The following is a 19,229-nucleotide window of genomic DNA, read 5'->3' as shown; positions in this document are numbered from 1 at the left end:
CAGCAATGTGACTACGTTGGATAAGTCTCCATTTCCTTCTTTCCACGACTAGTATTGTAACAGGCATTTTAAAAGTTCTTATTAATAAAATCAAACCCGAGGCGAGTTATTGGGGTCCATGCTGGTAGATCAGAGAGACAGAACAAGCCACAGCTATCTCACCTTGCCAATTCCTCAGCTGGTCCTGTTTCCTCAGACTGGAAGCTTCTGTGTCCTCATCCCAATGGCTCTCAGCTGAACTGCTGCTTAAAAGCCTGAATGCTTATCCAGCCAAATGCTTAACCAGCCAAAAGCCTCTAGTTTCTGGTCCTCACACCTTATATATCTTTCTACTTTCTACCACCACTCCCTGGGATTAAAGGCTGGCTTTCTGGGATTAAAGGTATGTGTCACCATGCTTGGCTATTTCCAATGTGGCCTTGAACTCACAGACGTCCAGAGGGATTTCTATCTCTGGAATGCTAGGATTAAAGGCGTGTGCTATCACTGACTAACTAGTGGCTTGTCTGTTCTCTGACCCCAGGTAAGTTTATTAAGGTACACAATATTTTGGTGAACACAATACCACCACATAGTTTGGCTATTTTTATTGGCTTACTGAGTATGGGTAGGTGGACCTGACTCGGGGCACAGGTTGTTACCCCGGAGTTCAGTAACAGTTGGCCAGTAGAAGTTGACCAAACCTCCATCTTTCAATGGGCAAAGAGTCTCCAATCTGATTATTTCCCGGTTTCTTCAGAGACATAAGTCAGCAGCTAGCCGTGGATAGAGTGCACGTATGCGTGTGTGTGTGTGTGTGTGTGTGTGTGTGTGTATGGATGGATCTAAATAACCCAGCTGTAAAGACAGCCTTTACTGCCTCCCCCAGCACAACCTAAATTCAACAAACCAGTTCAAGGCATGGTTACCAGGAAAGCTGGGATTCCATGCTCATCAAGTCACCTTATAACATTGTTTGGGACACAAGCCTCTTCATCTCCCTTAAATAGTATGTTGTTTGTAAATGACACAAGGCGTTACACATTTTTTTTCAGGTAAAGTTGATTCATAATATTTCATTCTTTTTTCTTTCCATAGTCGTTCCTATAGAGGGAGGAATATGGCCAGTTAATGTGCGTTCTGTTCCGTTGTCCTGTCTTCAAATCTAACAGACTCTAGGTCAGCGCTGCCCAAAGAATCTTCTGCTATGATAGAAATAAAGGCTCTTTATCTGTGCTGTCCGCCACGGTAACGGCGTGTTTACTGAGCATTTAAAATACGGTCAATGTGAAAAGAAACTCAGAGGAGAAAAGCCACCAGCAGATCTACCCAGCTATGAAGCCTGTGGGCCACAACAATGGCCAGCAGGGCACAACGACCCTCGGGGAGCGGTAGTGGCCTGCATACCTTGGCGGTAACCAACAGCTCTCTGATTGGACCCACGATCTGCTCAACAAAAGGGGAACCATGCTTGGTACTAGAATCCCAGCCAACTGCCCAGCGTTAGTGAAGTTGTGGATCTTGGAAGAGAACCTATAACCACCATCTTATTAAACCAGCACAATGCTTAGCTACACTCGAAATATCTGTCCTCATAGCCACAGGAAAGTACAGTTTTCATCCCTCATCAAAGAAACTCTTTGCAACAGACACAAGCCATTACAGAAAACCACAGCCAATCAAAATGCAGGGTTTCGGAGCCCAGTCCCAACTGAGTCCAACACAACTCCCACACCTAAGGCTCAGGGGTCACCTCAGAAGAGGGAGTGGAAAGATTGTGAGAGGCAGAGAGACTGAAAGTTTTCTGTGAGATTGTGTTTCTTAGGAATGTCAGACGCTACATCCATAAAGCTTCACCAACATGACTGCCTAACCATGAGCTGCACAAAGATGATAGCTGTAGACACCCTAAGGTAGATCCATGGGGAAGAGCTCACAAGGCCTCAACCCTACACAAAGAACTACAGGCAGCTAAGGAATGTGGAGAGTGGGAGAAAGTGTTCCCCAGGGAACGGCTCACCATTGGTTATCCGATACTAAATGGTCTGCCCTGAAAGCATTTACATACAAGTAGCATTACATAGACTGAGCAGATTGTATTTAGGTATACACACACACACCACCACCACCACCACCACCACCACCTACAACAACAACAATAATTAATGAAAACAGAGGCCATGAATTTGGAAGAGAGTAAGGAGGGGAACATGGGTTTGGAGGGAGGAAAGGGAAGGGGGAAATCATGTAATTATAATCTCAAAAAATGATTTTAAAATGACATCACTTTTCACTTATTAAAATGGTAAAAGTAAAAAAAAAAAATGTATACTCAGTGTAGTCAAGGATGTTGCCCCTTCCATACATTGCTTGGAAAAAGGAGCAAACTGGCAATGTGTATCAATATCCTTGGTTACATATTTTGGTCTAGCAATTCTGTCAAATGTGATTTTTTCTAGGAAAGCATCAATGAAAGTGACCAAAGATCAAGAAAAATCTTTACCAACGGCATTCTTAACAAATATTAAAAGTGACAAGGTCCAGCCACAGGATAAGTTCTTGTATAATATTAGTGGGACCAGCCTTAATATTATACATCCCAGGGGCTCAGGAGAGAGAACTACTAACGGCGAGGACTATTTTCAGGAAACAGAATCTCAGCACACCGAGTTCTATAATCCACTTGCTTTAATTCCTCTGGCATAACATCCTTTATACACAGCTTCAGTTCTGTTCTCGTGCCTAGCTCCTTTCTTGCCTGATTTCCCTCTGTTCCCTCTTAAGTTCTATCTTAATTCTGCCTCAACTTTGTCCTTTTTTACCTTGTTCTTACCCAGCTAGGGCTTTCCCATCTGACTCTTCCTCATCTTCCATCTCCTTCCTCTAGTACTCTTTTCTAGCCCTTCAATCGAGTTCATCCCCATCTCAGTTTGTTCTTCTCAAGTTCTTACCCATCTAGTTCTTCCATTCTCTTTTTTTCTTCTCTCCCCGTGCCCTGAAAGTCCTGGTATATAAAGCCAGGCTTCCAGGGTCAAACGGAGGGTTGATAAGAATCACATTGAGAGGCAATAACCGTTAATTATCATTTGCAATCCCAAAGGGAAGTGACCAATGGGGAAATGAATTAACTAAAGGCTAAATTCAGGTAATATCTAAGAAGAGGGATCTTATGTGCTCAACTATTAAACTCTTAAATGTGATTAGTAGAAAATGTTAAGAATCTATAAGTTGCTAGGTCAATGGGAGAAAATAGAACTGTCTTCTTTTTTCCTGTGGCTCCTATCTGTCCAAGCTATCTGCCGTTTTTCTGCAGGGTGGGGGAAAGTGTGCTCAGTCGCTAGGCAACTTGTGTACAGCTAGATGCCTCTGGTGATAGTTAAAGGGAGATCTGGAACTAACTAGAGGTAAGGTTTGGGAAAGCAGGAAGTAAAGCTTAATTGGCACATCCGCCAGGCCGTCTCAAATGGGTAGCCTGGATGCTTAAGTCTGTTCTTAGAAAGTACGGAGGTATCTCTGATAAGGTACTTTCCTCCATCTGGGGATGGACCTGGCCACATACTGCCAATGATGATAATTACAGGGAGGCTTGAACTGGGGTTCTGGCTGAGCATAGCTGTCAGCGCAGAAGGTTATCTAAATATTCCTAGAAGTGGTTAGGTAAGGGGTTAGCAATCTATAAAGTTAGTAAGGCTGTAAGAAAGGAGGGGTCTGAGCTAAATTGTATAAAGCTATTACTTAACATCCACCTGACCTAGGTGGTGTCTCCTTGTGGAATTTACCTTAAATCAGGAGTGTAGATGTATCCAACCGTCTTATTAAATAAGAAACACAGAACCAATGTAAAGGAGAAAGCCGAGAGGTCAGAGCTCAGAGCTAAAATCTCACCCTTCCTCCTGCGGTGTCCCAGCTTCCCGAAAGAGAGCTATTTCCCTGTGTGTAAGTCATTTCATAGTCATTCTGCCTTCTCATTGGTTGTAAACCTGAACACGTGACTGCCTCATCACTGTCTGTATGTACAGCCCCCCAGGTCTTAAAGGCATATGTCTCCAATGCTGGCTGTATCCCTGAACACACAGAGATCTATGGGGTTAAAGGTGTGCGCCACCACCGCCACACTCTGTCTATGGCTCTAATAGCTCTGACCCCCTAGCAACTTTATTTATTAACATACAATCAAAATCACATTTCAGTACAATTAGAATACCACCACACAGGAGACTTTCATGTGGACTGTTATTACCTCTAATCCTTGAAAGTAGCCAAGGGAGATATCTGATTCCAGAGAAAGCCTTTCCTAAGGCAGTTCTCCAAATACCTGGAAAGAGTGATCAGTCCACACTCTTAGCCCTTCTTAGGGAAAAGTCAATTGGGAAAACTATGAAGACACACATGATTTTCATAACAGAATACAGCTGATGTATAACAAACCAAGTAACACCAAAAACTCCTTGGGATTTGGCTTCCTCTGGAGGAATTTCCTGATCCCTCCAGGTAGTGACTTTGCCATAACCAGCTGATTTTTTATGATGTATTCCTGCGGCCTGCAGCAATAAGTCATCACTTACTTTTGTGGTGGAATATTTTGTTTAGAAGGCATGTGTTTTTAACGTGTGTGCGTGTGTGTGTGTGTGTGTGTGTGTGTGTGTGTGTGTGTGTGTTATGTGAGTTCTTGTGTGTGTGCATGTGTGAAGAGGCTGGAGGTCACAGTAGGGTGTCTGTCTTAGTTACTATTTTATTGCTGTGAAGAGACACCATGATCAAGGCAACCTCTCATGAAAGAAAGCATTTCACTGGGGGCTTGCCTACAGTTAGAGAGGTTCAGTCCATCACCACCATGGCAGGAAGCATGGCAGCGGGCCCAGGAAGCATGGTGCTGGAGAAGTAATTGAGAGCAGCATCCTGATCCGCAAGCAGAAAGATAGATACACTGGGCCTGGCAGGGGCTTTTGAAACTCAAAGCCCACCCCCAGTGATACACTTCCTCCAACAAGGCCACACCCCCTAATCTTTCCTTAGTGACTAAGCGTTCAAATCCTTGATCCTATGAGGACCATCTTATTCAAGCCACCAACCACAGGATCTTTATGGCTCTCCACCTTAAATGTGACAGCATCTCTCACTGATCGTGGAGTTCATTGATTCTAGCAAGCCTCAGGGACCCTCCTGCCTCAGTCTCTCCAATGCTCTGTTACCGGTGTGCCGGGCTCTTCATAGGGCTGCTATCATCATTCTTGTATGGTAAGCATTTGCTTGCTGAGCTATCTCCCTAGCCCCTAAGAGTCTTCAGTGATTTATAGGAACAACATATTGGCTTTCTTTATTTTAATTTTTATGCGCATTGCTGTTTTGCCTACATGTATGTCTGTGTGAGGCTGTCAGATCTTGGAGTTGTGAGCTGCCATGTGGGTGCTGGGAATTGAACCTGGGTCCTCTTAACTGCTGAGCCATCTCTCCAGCCCGAGAAACAACATACTGTTATGTGAAACTTTTTTATGTATAATGTTCTGCCTGTATGTATGCCTACATGCCAGAAGAGGGCACCAGATCTCATTATAGATGGTTGTGAGCCACGGTGTGGTTGCTGAGAACTGAACTCAGGATCTCTGGAAGACCAGGACCTCTGGAAGAACAGCCAGTGCTCTTAACCTCTGAGCCATCTCACCAGCCCCAGTAAGTGAAACTTCATGCTAAGTAAAACTGCATTGACTGTTGCTCCAGTGACGGCACGATGTTAAGTTAAAGGATGGAATTCAAATGGATGAATGCGTCCTCCATGCTATCAGAATTCCCTTCTCTGCTGTGTCTAAGCCTCCCCATGAGGCCCTTCTTTACTGCTCCAATCCACTCCTCTCTGGTGCTCTTCTTTTATTGCCAAGCCTGTAAATGTAAACGGCCCTTTGTGGATCAGTCCTTGGGACAAACAAAATACACTTTACACTGTCTACGCCTTCTTCAAGGATGCCCCCCCCCAACACCTCCATTTCTGTTGTTTGAAACAGATCTCTTGAGATATTTAGCTGTCTTACCAATTCCCAACTCCCACCCCTTAAAGTTTTCCTTCTTTTCTATAAGTGATGAACACTCAGCTATTTCTTGAATGACTGAATGATCTAAAAGAACCAATCCAAGCTGGGTGACAGTGCTGCATGCCTTTAATCCCAGCACTCGGGAGGCAGAGCCAGGCGGATCTCTGTGAGTTCGAGGCCAGCCTGGTCTACAGAGCGAGATCCAGGAAAGGCATGAAGCTATACAGAGAAACCATCTCAAAAAACAAAACAAAACAAAACAAAACAAAAAAACAAAAAAAAAGAAAAAAGAAAGAAAGAAAGAAAAAAAAAACCAATCCAATTCTGAATAAGAAAATCAAACGGCTGAGTTCAGCTCTAGGTAGAAATCAGCTCTCATTTTTCTCTACACTGTCTTATTTCCTCTGTATTTGAATGTATGTCACATATTTTATAATCGGGAAAGATCAGAGACAAGTATACTGTCTCATCCATTTTAACTGGCTCCACCACACCATGTCTACATTAGAGATATGTGATGTGCACACACACACACACACACACATACACACACACACATGCACAATGCGGGTCAATACATGAAAATCAGTTGTATGACTTCCATGTGTTTTGAGAAAAACATTTAGGAACTGTGGTAAGACTAGGTATGCTGGCACTTGCCCAAAATACCAACACATGGAAGGCTGAGGCAGGAGGATTGGGATCAGGCATTCAAGACTAGCCTAGGCTTCTTTTTTTTTTTTTTTTTTTTAAGATATATTTATTATGTATACACATATGTCTGCAGGCCAGAAGAGGGCACCAGATCTCATTACAGATGGTTGTGAGCCACCATGTGGTTGACTGGGAATTGAACTCAGGACCTCTGGAAGAGCAGTCAGTGCTCTTAACCTCTGAGCCATCTCTCCAGCCCCTAGCCTAGGCTTCTTAAGACTCAAAAACTTAAGTCTCAAAAACCAAACCAACCACGACAGAAGCCAACCTAAAGCTGTAGTCTGGCTCAACAGCACACGCTCCATAAGCAGCTCTCTTTCCCGGAACTACCCACCAGCTCTCAAACCCCGTCGGCCATCTTGCCCGCTGTCTCTGAACACCTCCCCTAGAGGGCCTGCTGAGCAACTGTGTACAAAGCCACCTGCGCTCCTGAGGCACACACACAGCGAGCTTGGCTAGCAATTGCTGGGCTCCAGTCGCTCTGACCACACTTTCATGGCTCATGGGTAGATCGATCTATTAGCAGTTGTGAGGTCTGCGTGGGGAGGGGTTCAGTTCCTCCCAGCAATCTAGAAGTGCAAGGCTCTTTAAAAGAAACCTAAAGTTTACTGTAGACAAAATTAGATCTCTGACAGTCTTATTAAGCAAGCTCAGTTATTTAATATTAATTAAGAGTCCTAAGATATATCTCTGTTGTTTTCTTCCTAGCACCCTGTGTGAAACAGCGCCTGTCTTGGCTGCTTTACACCAAACTCTAGGAAAATAAGGGTTTTTTGTTGTTGTTTGTTTTTCAAGATAGGGTTTCTTTGTAAAACAGTCCTGGCTGTCCTGGAACTCACTTTGTAGCCCAGGCTGGCCTCAGAGATCCGCCTGCCTCTGCCTCCCGAGTGCTGGGATTAAAGGAATGCGCCACCACTGCCTGCCTGGCCTGTTTTGTTTTTAATTCTGTACCTTTGTGTGGCTACGTGTCCATGTCCCAGAAGGCCAGAGGCTGGCTTCAAATCCCCTGGAGCTGGAGTTACAGGTGGCATGCTTTTAATCCCCGAGCCATTACCTCGCCATCCTCTTAAACAGGTTTCTTAACTAATACATAAACACTGTGAGGCTTTGGGGAGAGACAGCTCCCCCCCTCCCCCTGGCCAGGAGCACGTGCTGCAGAGAGCCTGGGTTCAATTCCTTGCACTGACAATGTTGCTCACAACAGTCCATTGTGCCAGTTCTGGGGATCTAACACCCTCTTCTGACCTCCTCGGTCACCAGGCACGCATGTGGTGCACAGACATAGATGTGAACCAAACACTCGTGCACTTAAAAGAAACAACTCTAAAAGGATTAAAATGAAATTTACACACATTAGTGAGGTAAGTGTAGTATTTTCATACAGGCATATATTGTATCACATTTGAATCAAGTTAAGTATATCTATCTACTCAATATTATTTATATAAAAAATTTCACAGTCCTTTCTTCCAGCTGTTTTGAAATGCACGCTACATTTAGAACTTCTTAACACAATTTGACTGTAACCTAGTGCCCAGTAACTCCATTTCTCCTCCTCCCTCACCATCTACTATGACTAATGACCGACATTGTTCACCTTTTCCTTATAACTCTTTCTTGTAAAGAGAACCAAGCCAAGCAAATCTTCCATACAGAGTTTTGAAGAGAAGAACCTGTGTACATGGGCTTGTGGACAGCATTAGAAATAAAATTATGTCGGCATTCATATGCACAAAACAAGGGAGGACCCGGCGTGATGGCTCAGCAGGAAAAGCACTTGTGACCGTGGCAACCCAAGTTCAATCGCCCTACAGTGAGATGGGAACGGAGACCAACGTCTGCTTGGGCTACACGAGACCCTATCTTTTTTGTTTTGACAAACATTAGAATTTTTATTGCTCCTTGGCATCACTGGGTTTCTTATGACTCGTCTTCTCTCGGTTACAGTCACCCACCTTTATTATAAACCAGTGGAAGCTGAGAGCATTCACTAATATAACGGCTGAATGAACTTGCTTGGCACAAGGAACAGAAATACCCAGAGTGAACATTTTGGGATGAAATTTCCCATGAAAATGAGAAAATGTTAGTGGACTAAAGTGCGTCCCAAACCAGGGTCTCAGCTCTGGCCCCTGCTGATCCTAGAGCATCACTGCTCGCCCATTTACAAGTGGGAGACCCTATCTTAACAAAGCAGAAGTATACCAATAAAATAAAACTCTCTCTCTCTCTCTCTCTCTCTCTCTCTCTCTCTCTCTCTCTCTCTCTCTCTCTCTCTCTCTCCAATAAATCTTAGAAGAAGCAAGCCAACATTAAAAACAAACAACCACAATTGAGTGTTATGAATTCATCTCAACCCTCCGGTTCGTCACTATCTGTTAGGTGTTCAAAGGGGAAGGAGATCCAGAGTGAAGTGTCAATCATAAAAGCACATGGCTCGATGGCATGGAGAAAATTCCTTCAGTTGAGAACGTGAGCTGCTTCATGGGAAACAATATTTGAAAGTCTGAAGGATGAGGGGGATCTAAATAAACACGTAAGTGGAAAAAGTTCTACTCGCCACAACCAACAACTTCTTCCTTTCTAATCTGAATTCTGGCACACAGTCATTCTGTCCACCTTAAACTGTTACAGCAGAGTAAGGCACACACCCTAGTAGGTGAGTGTTAGCAAGCTCTTTAAATCGGACGACGACGAAGACCTGAACTTCAACACCTCCTCACCTGGAGAACAAGGATAAAAATACCTCAGTGTTGTGGAATATTAATTTAAGATGTGTTACATCATTTATGCTGTGGAACATTTGTTTAATGATGCAAAGATGCGTTGCATTCTCTTGTATTTATTTTAACTCTGTGAAGCTGTGTTACTTTGCCTGTGTAAAACACCCACGTGCAAGTGCGGCGCGCTCCTCGGCCAGCGAGGAAGAATGACCACCATGCGAGGATCCGTCTCAGAACACACTTTATTGGAGCGCCTCTTGATTAAGGGAGAGCGGGAGGTGAGGGGCCCCAGGACTAAACTGCAGCTGCTTATATAGGGAATCAGGCAAACGTGCCGTACTGTGATTGGGTCCCGCCAGAATGCTAGCACGGGGAGCCACGGGATAGGCTGAGGACATAAGGCCAATTACCATACTTGTGCATCATAGCCAAATATGGAGTTGTTTACAGCTAGGCTACCAGGAAGCCAGCGCCATCTTAGAATGGCGGCTCCCTACATCTCCCCCCTCTTTATTAATTAAGCCACAGGAGAGAGTATAGGTCTGATTTCTGCAGCACAAGTATTTCATCCGATCAGGTCCCCACCTCATGATGTGTTGACCGATCGAGGATGAGTTAACTGTGCATAATTGCCTGCATACCTTCCCGAGTGCAATGGACCAACCAGTCCCTGGGGTGCAAAGGCTATGCATGTAACAATTGTCCACATACCTTCCCAAGTGCAATCGACTAACCAGTCCTAAGGGTGCAAAGGCTATGTGACTCCATGTGCAGTCAGACTTGCTCTCCTTGAAGGAAGGAAAATGTCCTACACTTCAAGTGCAGTGCACGAGCCTGGCATCCTGTGCTTAATTGTCCACACACCTTCCGGAGTGCAATGGACTAACCAGTCCTGGGGGTGCAAAGGCTGTGTGGATATTAGGTATCTGGGGGGAGGCGCCACACTCCAAAGCGGCCAATGCTTGAGTGATAATGCCCTTGTCCTTTTTGTACGTGCTCGCAAACGGCAGACCAACCACAGACAAAACACACATCCTCCAAGGCAGCATGCCAAAATATACCCTACCCCCACCCATTCTAAACAGGGAAAAGGTAGAAGCAATCCAGGAGGACAGTCCCTCTGCCATGCTGAGGTCCATTCGTGTGGAGTTGATGGTCACCACCGCCACTCTGTTTCTCCAAGGTCTCTTCAAATTCTCCGGACCAATTTCCTATAAGATAACTGGACAATCGTTTAGACAAATTCACTGCTCGGGAACCATTTTGGAATTGCACACTAGTGACACAAACCAGGCCTTCTCCACTCACAGCCCAATTGGGCCAGCTGCCAAAGGATGTCAACTTGTTCTTGTACCAAGTCAATGCATTGGTTAAGCACCATAAGGCCACCTTTCAACTGTCATTTAGGGAAGTAGAGGTATGAAGGATGGTTTGGAGCCATTAACTCCTTCCACCTGAAGAGGCTGAAATGGCCAAGCCTGCATCTCTGGAGACAGGGACCAGCTGCAGCAGTTTGAACCTCCACTGCAAAGGTGATGCCTAGCACCTGGCCCCCAGCCAGCACAAGGATTCCCCATAACCTCTCTGAGAATGATTAGAATAACAAGTAATGTGTGAACACCATAATTCCCTCCTTGGAGCATAATTAAAGGAGCTACGTCAGAGCAGCTAGCATCCATTCGTGCAGCTCGTGTGGCCGCAAGGACTGATGCCGCTAGGCCAGTATTACTTAGCGGTCCCCCAATTTCCCGACAGGCTTTTAGCCAAGCTTCTAATCCCTTTCCTTTCCATGGGGTAATAGCTCTATGACATTCTTTTGTGCTTTGCTCATATACTAATTGTTGAACCAGAGGCATAGCTGTTTCTACATCACCAAATATCTTTCCTGCTGCCTCCATCATTCTAGCTACAAAATCTGAAAAAGGTTCATTAGGTCCCTGAATGATCTTAGTCAAATTCCCTGAAACTTCTCCTTTATTTGGTAATGATTTCCAAGCTTTAGAATAAATCTCATTTATCTGTTGATAAACTTCAATAGGATATGCCGTCTGATTTACAGTCCATTGTCCTTGACCCAGTAGCATGTCAGCCGTCCACTGTGGTTGATTATTCTGAAGATTAATTCTAGCTTGTACCTGGGCTCTATCTGTAACTATAGATTTGAAATCCAGATACTGTCCTGTAGTTAAACATGCTCTGGCTATTTCGAACCAATCTGTTGGAGTCATAGCCTGAGTAGTGAGCCTAGTCAATAATGTTAAGGTATAACTGGCTGTTACTCCGTAGGCTCGAGCAGCCTCTACCAGGTCTTTTAATTGTTTATAAGGCACAGGTTCATGATATCTGTTGTTTGTTTGCGGATCTTCAAAGACTGGAAACGCGGATGCTAGCTGCGCCCAGGTGTCTCTCCTGATAAAATGACAACCTCCACCTGTTTGCAGGCACGAAGGTGTTGCCAGGGGTGGATGTGGTCCCGAAGGCGCCGTTGGTTCCACATTCACCCCAGCAGAAATATTATAAGGAGGAGGTCGCTGCCGCCCATGTCTCTCTTCCTCATATTCAGCGGCAGCTTCCTCTAAATCCTCCTCCTCATCAGGGTCTAACTCACCGTCTAATACTGGATATCCTTCCTTTTTAGGCCTACTTAAGTTCTCCCCTTTAACGTCTGATTCTGATAGACTATCCTGGTGCTTAATTAATGCCTTGCGTCCCTTTCTAATGATTTCCACATTGCGTTCTTCCTTGAGACATGCATATACAAAACAGCCAAGAAGAACAACAATTGTCATAGGAATGAACACAAAAGCAAGCACAAACGGATTTATCCCAACAATCAGCATACCTGGAGAACTTACCGACGTCATCGCCGTTCCTGGCGAACTTACCGACGTCACCGCCTTTCCTGGCGAACCTACCGACGTCACCGTTCCTGGAGAACTTACCGACGTCACCGCCGTTCCTGGCGAACCCACCGACGTCACCGTTCCTGGAGAACTCACTGACGTCACCGCCGTTCCTGGCGAACTTACCGACGTCACCGTTCCTGGAGAACTCACCGACGTCACCGCTCCGTGTGCTGAGTTCTGAATCCTCCTCGACCCCTCACCTGGTGTCCCAAGTTTCCTTCCCGGGTTTCGGCACCAGTTGCGGCGCGCTCCTCGGCCAGCGAGGAAGAATGACCACCATGCGAGGATCCGTCTCAGAACACACTTTATTGGAGCGCCTCTTGATTAAGGGAGAGCGGGAGGTGAGGGGCCCCAGGACTAAACTGCAGCTGCTTATATAGGGAATCAGGCAAACGTGCCGTACTGTGATTGGGTCCCGCCAGAATGCTAGCACGGGGAGCCACGGGATAGGCTGAGGACATAAGGCCAATTACCATACTCGTGCATCATAGCCAAATATGGAGTTGTTTACAGCTAGGCTACCAGGAAGCCAGCGCCATCTTAGAATGGCGGCTCCCTACATGCAAGGAGCATAAAGCAGTGAAAGCTTGAGTTTGGGTCACTTTTTCCTTTTGTATAGTCCAGGGCCCCAGCCCGGGATACAACTCTGCACACTCCTGAGCTGGGTCTTCCCACCTTAGTTAACCTAAGGAAGACAGCTCCCCACAGATGTGACCAGAGGTTTGCCTCTCAGGTTATTTCAGACTCTGTCAAATGGATAATTAACACAGACCATTCATTATGTATGTGCAAATTGTTTAAAACTGAAAAAGATATTTCGGCCTGGTGCTGCAGGCACACGCCTTTAATCTCAGCACTCAGAGGCAGGGGCAGGCGGATCTCTGTGAGTTTGAGGCCAGCCTGGTCTACAGAGCGAGATCCAGAACAAGCTCCAAATGCTACCCAGAGAAACCCTGTCTTGAAACCTCTATCTACTCAATATTTATTTATATAAAAAATTTCACAATCCTTTCTTCCAGCTGTTTTGAAGTGCATGCTACATTCCAGCTGTTTTGAAGTGCACGCTACATTTATCTTCAAACAAAGTTTTTTTTTGAAACATGTTCTTGCTGGAGTATTGAGTACAGTGGCAAGTAACAAGAGAATCCTGCCTCAAATAAGGTGGAAGGTGAAGACCAACACGCAAGATTATCTTCTAAGTTCTACATGTTGGCCAGGGCACAGACATGCTCAAACTCACATACAAGCATGCACCATGTACAAACATACATGTATGCATGCGTACACAGACACACAGACACACACACACACAGACACACACAGACACACACACACACACACACACACACACACACACACAAGTAACCCACATATGACGCCAAAGTTAGAAATGTAAGGATACATGGGGCTCAGTCAGTTGGTAGAATGTTTGCCTAACATGCATGAAGCTCTGGCTTGGATTCCTAGTGCGACATAAGCTGGGTGTGGTGGCACACGCCTGTAATCCCAGCGTTTAGGAGGGAAGGGAGGTAGGAGATCAGGGTTCCAGGTCATCCTTGACTACCTAACAAGTTTGAGGGCAGCCTTGGCTACCCAAGACCCTATCTCAAGACAAAACAGAAATATAACAATATAAAACCATATACACCCATGTAAATAGAATTACAGTATGGCTGTAGGAATGTGATAGATTGCAAACACACCTGCTTTTTTTCAGATCGTCTAAAACTTCCAATCCACCTGTTACCGCCTCCCAAATGCTGGGGTTACAGGTGTACACCACCAGACCAGATTTTATTCAGTCTTGGAAATCAAAGCCACCCTTCCTGTGAGTTAGTCCGTCAGTCTATACTGAAGCTGCAACCTCGACCCCTGCACTTGGGTTTTTTGTGCATCAGTGTCTATCTGAGTCATCCCCATCCACCGTCCCGTGGATTCCATTTATAAAAACAGAAACAGGGGCTGGGACGATGACTCAGTGGTTAAGAGCGCAGCACTGACTGCTCTTCCAGAGGATCATGGTTCCATCCCCAGCACCCCCATGGTGGCTCACAACCGTCTGTAACTCCAGTTCCAGGGGATTCTGGCTTCTGAAGGCAACACTACGTTGTAGCCAGACCATAAATAAATCTTAAAACAAAGACAAAAAGCTAAAAAGAAACAGTAACTAAGTGCCGGTTGAGACAAGACAACCGGGCACGGAAAGGGGCAGCAGCATCAGTACTTGAGGCAGCCTGGCAAGGAAGGCCTGTGACAGGAGACGTTGAGTCAGGTGTTCCCCAGGGAGAGCCTTGAGCCCCTCTGCCTGATTACCATTCCTAAAGGGAGAGGGTTGGACTAAGGGATCAGAAATAGTCACTTACCTTTTGTTTTATGTTAAGACGGGAGTCTGGCTCTATCGCCCAAATTCAGTTAGAAATCTGGATCTTCCTGTCTGTCTGGGTTTTCCAAGTGCAGGGATTTCAAGTGTGAGCCACCACACTCTGCTTGAAGTAGAAATCTGCACTGAATTATAACAAGGTTTAAAAATAAGCGCTGTCGTAACATAGAAACTCCGAATCCATTTTCCCGGACAAGAAATGCCTAGATCACTTACTTGCTTCTTTTTGAACATGATTTTCCTGAAAAAGAAAAAAAAAGACTAAAGATAGTTTTCCTATAAACTAAAGGATGAAATGTTTTCTTCTACAAGGACAGAAAGCCTTGTGCAGCTCATATACATATATAAGCAAACACCCAGGCCACTCTGTAGCAGACAGTTTCATGAGGACCCAGCTGCAAATTAGTGCAAGGAATGGGACTGGCAGCTGGCCATTCCCCTGCCTCACTCAGTGTTTAGTCACCCTAGCCACCCCTGAAATAATCTGGCCTATTCACATCTCTTCCTCTTCTCTTCTTGCTCATGTTTAGAATCGTTTGGTTTGTTTGTTTGTTTGTTTGTTTTGAGACAAGGTTTCATTGTGTAGCCCTGACTGTCCTGGAACTCGTGCTGTAGACCAGGCTGGCCTCAAACTCAGAGATCCGCCTGTCTCTGCCTCCTGAGAGTTGGGATCAAAACCATGCACCACCATCACCTGGCTCATGTTTAGAATCTTAATCCAATTATATTTCAGGGCATTTTGGGAGACCAATAATTCCATTTCTAAGAATATATTCTAAGGAGCCAATTTCCAATATGGACAAACAGTATTTCTACTTCCTGTATACAAAGAAGTTATGGCACATTCACAGCTTGTTATACCACACAGCTGTTTTGGGTGTTGTTCTTTGAGACAGGGTCTCCCAACATCAGCCAAGCTTTCTCAAACTCCTGCATTCAAACAATCCTGCTGCTGTCTACCCAGTAGCTGGTGCCTGGGACTGATGGTGTGTGTCACTATGTGACTCCATATGACTGTGTCTAATGAGTGACTCTTGGTTTATTTTTGTTGTAGTAGCTCACTCTGTAGCTCAGGCTGGCCTTGAACTCACAAAAATCCTCCTGCCTAAGCCTCTCGGATGCTGGAGTTACAGGTGTGAGACAAGATGACAGCCGTAAATGTTCATCAGAATTCTTACTGGAAGGGGAAAAGGACAGGCAAAGGTCCATTCACAAATGTAGTATACACAATTGTGATTATGGTGTAATCTCAACCATATAAGACGTATCTCAAGATGATATAAATAGTGCTTTTCTCCTTGATAGGATTACAGTGATCAATAACAATAAATTCTTAGTTATCTCCTCTGACAACAATGAAAATGAATGGCTTTTACTGCTTATAAAAAGAAAAATCAAGGAAACACAATGTTTTTTTTTTAAGAGCCTGAGGGCTCTTCCTTACATATTACCTATGATACACATAACCTGGTACTGAAGGGCTGAGTGCAGGCAGAAAGACTAGACATGGTTTCAAATGTGAGGACTTTTTCACCCACCTCCAGCCTATATTACAGCCTAGAAACAGCTTGAGAAACAAAATTCAAGTATGTATCCATCAGAGTTACTATGATGAAAACCTTGAGGGCTAATATAGCCTTCTACATCTTACAAGAAAAGAAGAGAGCCCGGCGGTGGTGGTGCACACCTTCAATCCCAGCACTCGGGAGGCAGAGCCAGGCGGATCTCTGTGAGTTTGAGGCCAGCCTGGTCTACAGAGTGAGTTCCAGGACAGCCACCAAAACTACACAGAGAAACCTTGTCTTGAAAAACCAAGAGAGAAAGAGAGAGAGAGAGAGAGAGAGAGAGAGAGAGAGAGAGAGAGAGAGAGAGAGAGAGAGAGAGAGAGAGAGAATTTGTTAAGAAACTCCCAGATACCAAAGCCCTCTCCTCCATGCCACTTGGTAGTGCTTTGGGGACACCTGACGATGATATACACAGCTTCTGTTATGCAAGGCCCTGAACCAGGAGCCAGTATTTCACACATTGCTTCCCTGTCTTGTTGGGCCTTTGGCACCTTTACTCCACTCTGCCCAAGAAATCTTGAGGCGGAAGAACCTGCTGAAACTATAAAATGTCAGAAAGTAACCACCCAGTGTCGTGCTCTGAAGACGTATCACTGCAAAGACAGGTTCCTCCCAAGACAATCAAATATGGCTTCGCTTCTAGTCTGTGCTGATTAGGAGAGGATTCTCACCGCCCTGCAGGAAGGGCATGCCAGCCTTCTGGCCGAGTCACACTGAGTGACACCGGCCTGATCCTATTCTTAGATCCATCCTGGTTGCAGTTCTCTTTTTTGTTTGGTTTTGGTTTTGGTTCTTTTTCTGAGACAGGATCTCACTGTGTTGCCTTGACTGTCCTGGAACTCACTCTGTAGACCAGGCCGGCCTCCAACTCACAGAGATCCTTTGCCTGCCAGTGACAGTTCTTTCGAGGAGGCCCTGCTGCCACCGAGACCCACACCTACCCAGCTGTGTCTGCTGTCTGGGACCCATAACACCCGTAACACCAGCAGCCTGGGCTATTGGTCACAGGTGTGTCAGAGGCAAACACAGACGAGCAGTGAAGGTTTCCCCACTTTACCTTCCAGAGTCCTTTCCTCCCACTAATAAAAAGACCTGTAATAACTCAAGGTTTAGAACACCGGTTCTCAACCTGTGGGTCGCAGCCCCTAAGAAACCTCTGTCTCCAAAAAAAATTTTTACATTATGATTCGTAACAGTAGAAAATGACAGTTATGAGGTAGCAACGAAGTAATTTTTATGATTGCGGGTCACCACAACATGAGGAACTGTATTAATGGGTCGTGGCATTAGGAAGGATGAGAACCACTGGTTTAGAAATATTTTTTAAAATAAAGTTTGGGTTTAATCTGTGGATGTGAGTAAAAATAATATTATATTAGTAAATGTAAACTAAGTAGACCAGGAAGTTTGACATAATTTAGTAAATTATCAGAAACAGGCTATGAAACGGAAGTACATTCAAATCTTGACCCCTGAAGCCATCATCACTTAATATTCTTATTTTTCTTTAAAAATATATATATATATATATTATCTTATTTTTATGTGCATTTGTTTTTTTGCCATGGATGTCAGGGTCCCCTGAAACTGGAGTTACAGACAGTTGTGAGCTGCCATGTGGGTGCTGGGAATTGAACTCGGGTCCTCTGGAAGAAGAGTCAGCACTCTTAACCTGAGCCGTCTCTCCAGCCCCAATATTCTTATTTTTCAAGTTCTCATGAAACATCCCACTGAGTTCTCAACATTCAATGGCTCTTCCAGCCCAAAGTTTCAAAGTCCTTCAACAAGTCTCCCAAAGCATGGTCAAGTCTGTCAGGACGATATCCCATGCTGGTTAGGGTTTCCATTGCCGCTGTGAAACACAGTGACCAGGAAGCGTGTTGGGGAGGAGAGGGTTTATTTGACTGACACTTCCACACTGTAGTCCATCACTGAAGGAAGACAGGACAGGAACCCAAACAGGGCAGGAGCTGGAGGCAGGAGCTGATGCAGAAGTCATGGAGGGGTGCTGCTTACTGGCTTGCTCATCATGGCTTGCTCAGCCTGCTTTCTTACAGAGCCCAGGGATGGCTCCACCCACAATGGGGTAGGCCTTTCTCCATTGACCACTAAATGAGAAAATGCCTTACAGCTGAGTAGTGGGATTTGCTCCTCCGATGGCAATGGGCTATAGGACCCAAGGGCAGCGATGCTTCTTGCCATTGTACTTGACTTCTTAAAGGAAAGGGAGAGGGGTCATGAGCCCCTTCTCCCTTCTCCCTGCTTCCTGGTCTGATCGAACTGCCAGGTGAATTGACTCCTGGTCAGATCAGAGGATGACTTCAGCTGTCTACTCCAATAGGTATTCAAGAGTATATTTCCTCAATTTACATCTTTTTTGTTGTTGTTGTTTTGTTTTGGACAGGGTTTCTCTGTGTAGTTTTGGTGCCTGTCCTGGCATTTCCTCTGTAGACCAGGCTGTCCTTGAACTCACAGAGATCTACCTGCCTCTGCCTCCCGAGTGCTGGGGTTAAAGGCATGCACCACCACCTCCAGGCTCTCAATTTATATCTTAATAAATCCCTATTATTCATTAAGTAGACTCACATAGATTGATCTTAACACAGCTGGATCTCATGGAGGCATTCCCTCAGCTGAGGCTCCTGCCTCTGATAACTCTAGCTTGTATGAAGTTGACATAAAAAACATCGAAGTATAGTGGATTAACATGTATAGATTTAAAACACTAACCCGGACCTTACCCTCTAAACCTAAGTCAAATCATAATGCAGAACCCTAGCATAAACCTTAATCCCTCTAATCCTAAACACAACCTTACAGGAACCATTAATCCTAACTCTAAGCCTGAACCTAATCTTGACCCTAGCTGTAACCCTGTCTAAACCTAACTCTGAAATTAACCCTATACTAACTCTAACCCACTGGAACCCTAACCC

The sequence above is a fragment of the Peromyscus maniculatus genome, chromosome 17 (assembly GCF_049852395.1).
Source record: "Peromyscus maniculatus bairdii isolate BWxNUB_F1_BW_parent chromosome 17, HU_Pman_BW_mat_3.1, whole genome shotgun sequence".
NCBI classification, from domain to species: domain Eukaryota; kingdom Metazoa; phylum Chordata; class Mammalia; order Rodentia; family Cricetidae; genus Peromyscus; species Peromyscus maniculatus.
This window is presented reverse-complemented; position numbering follows the sequence as displayed.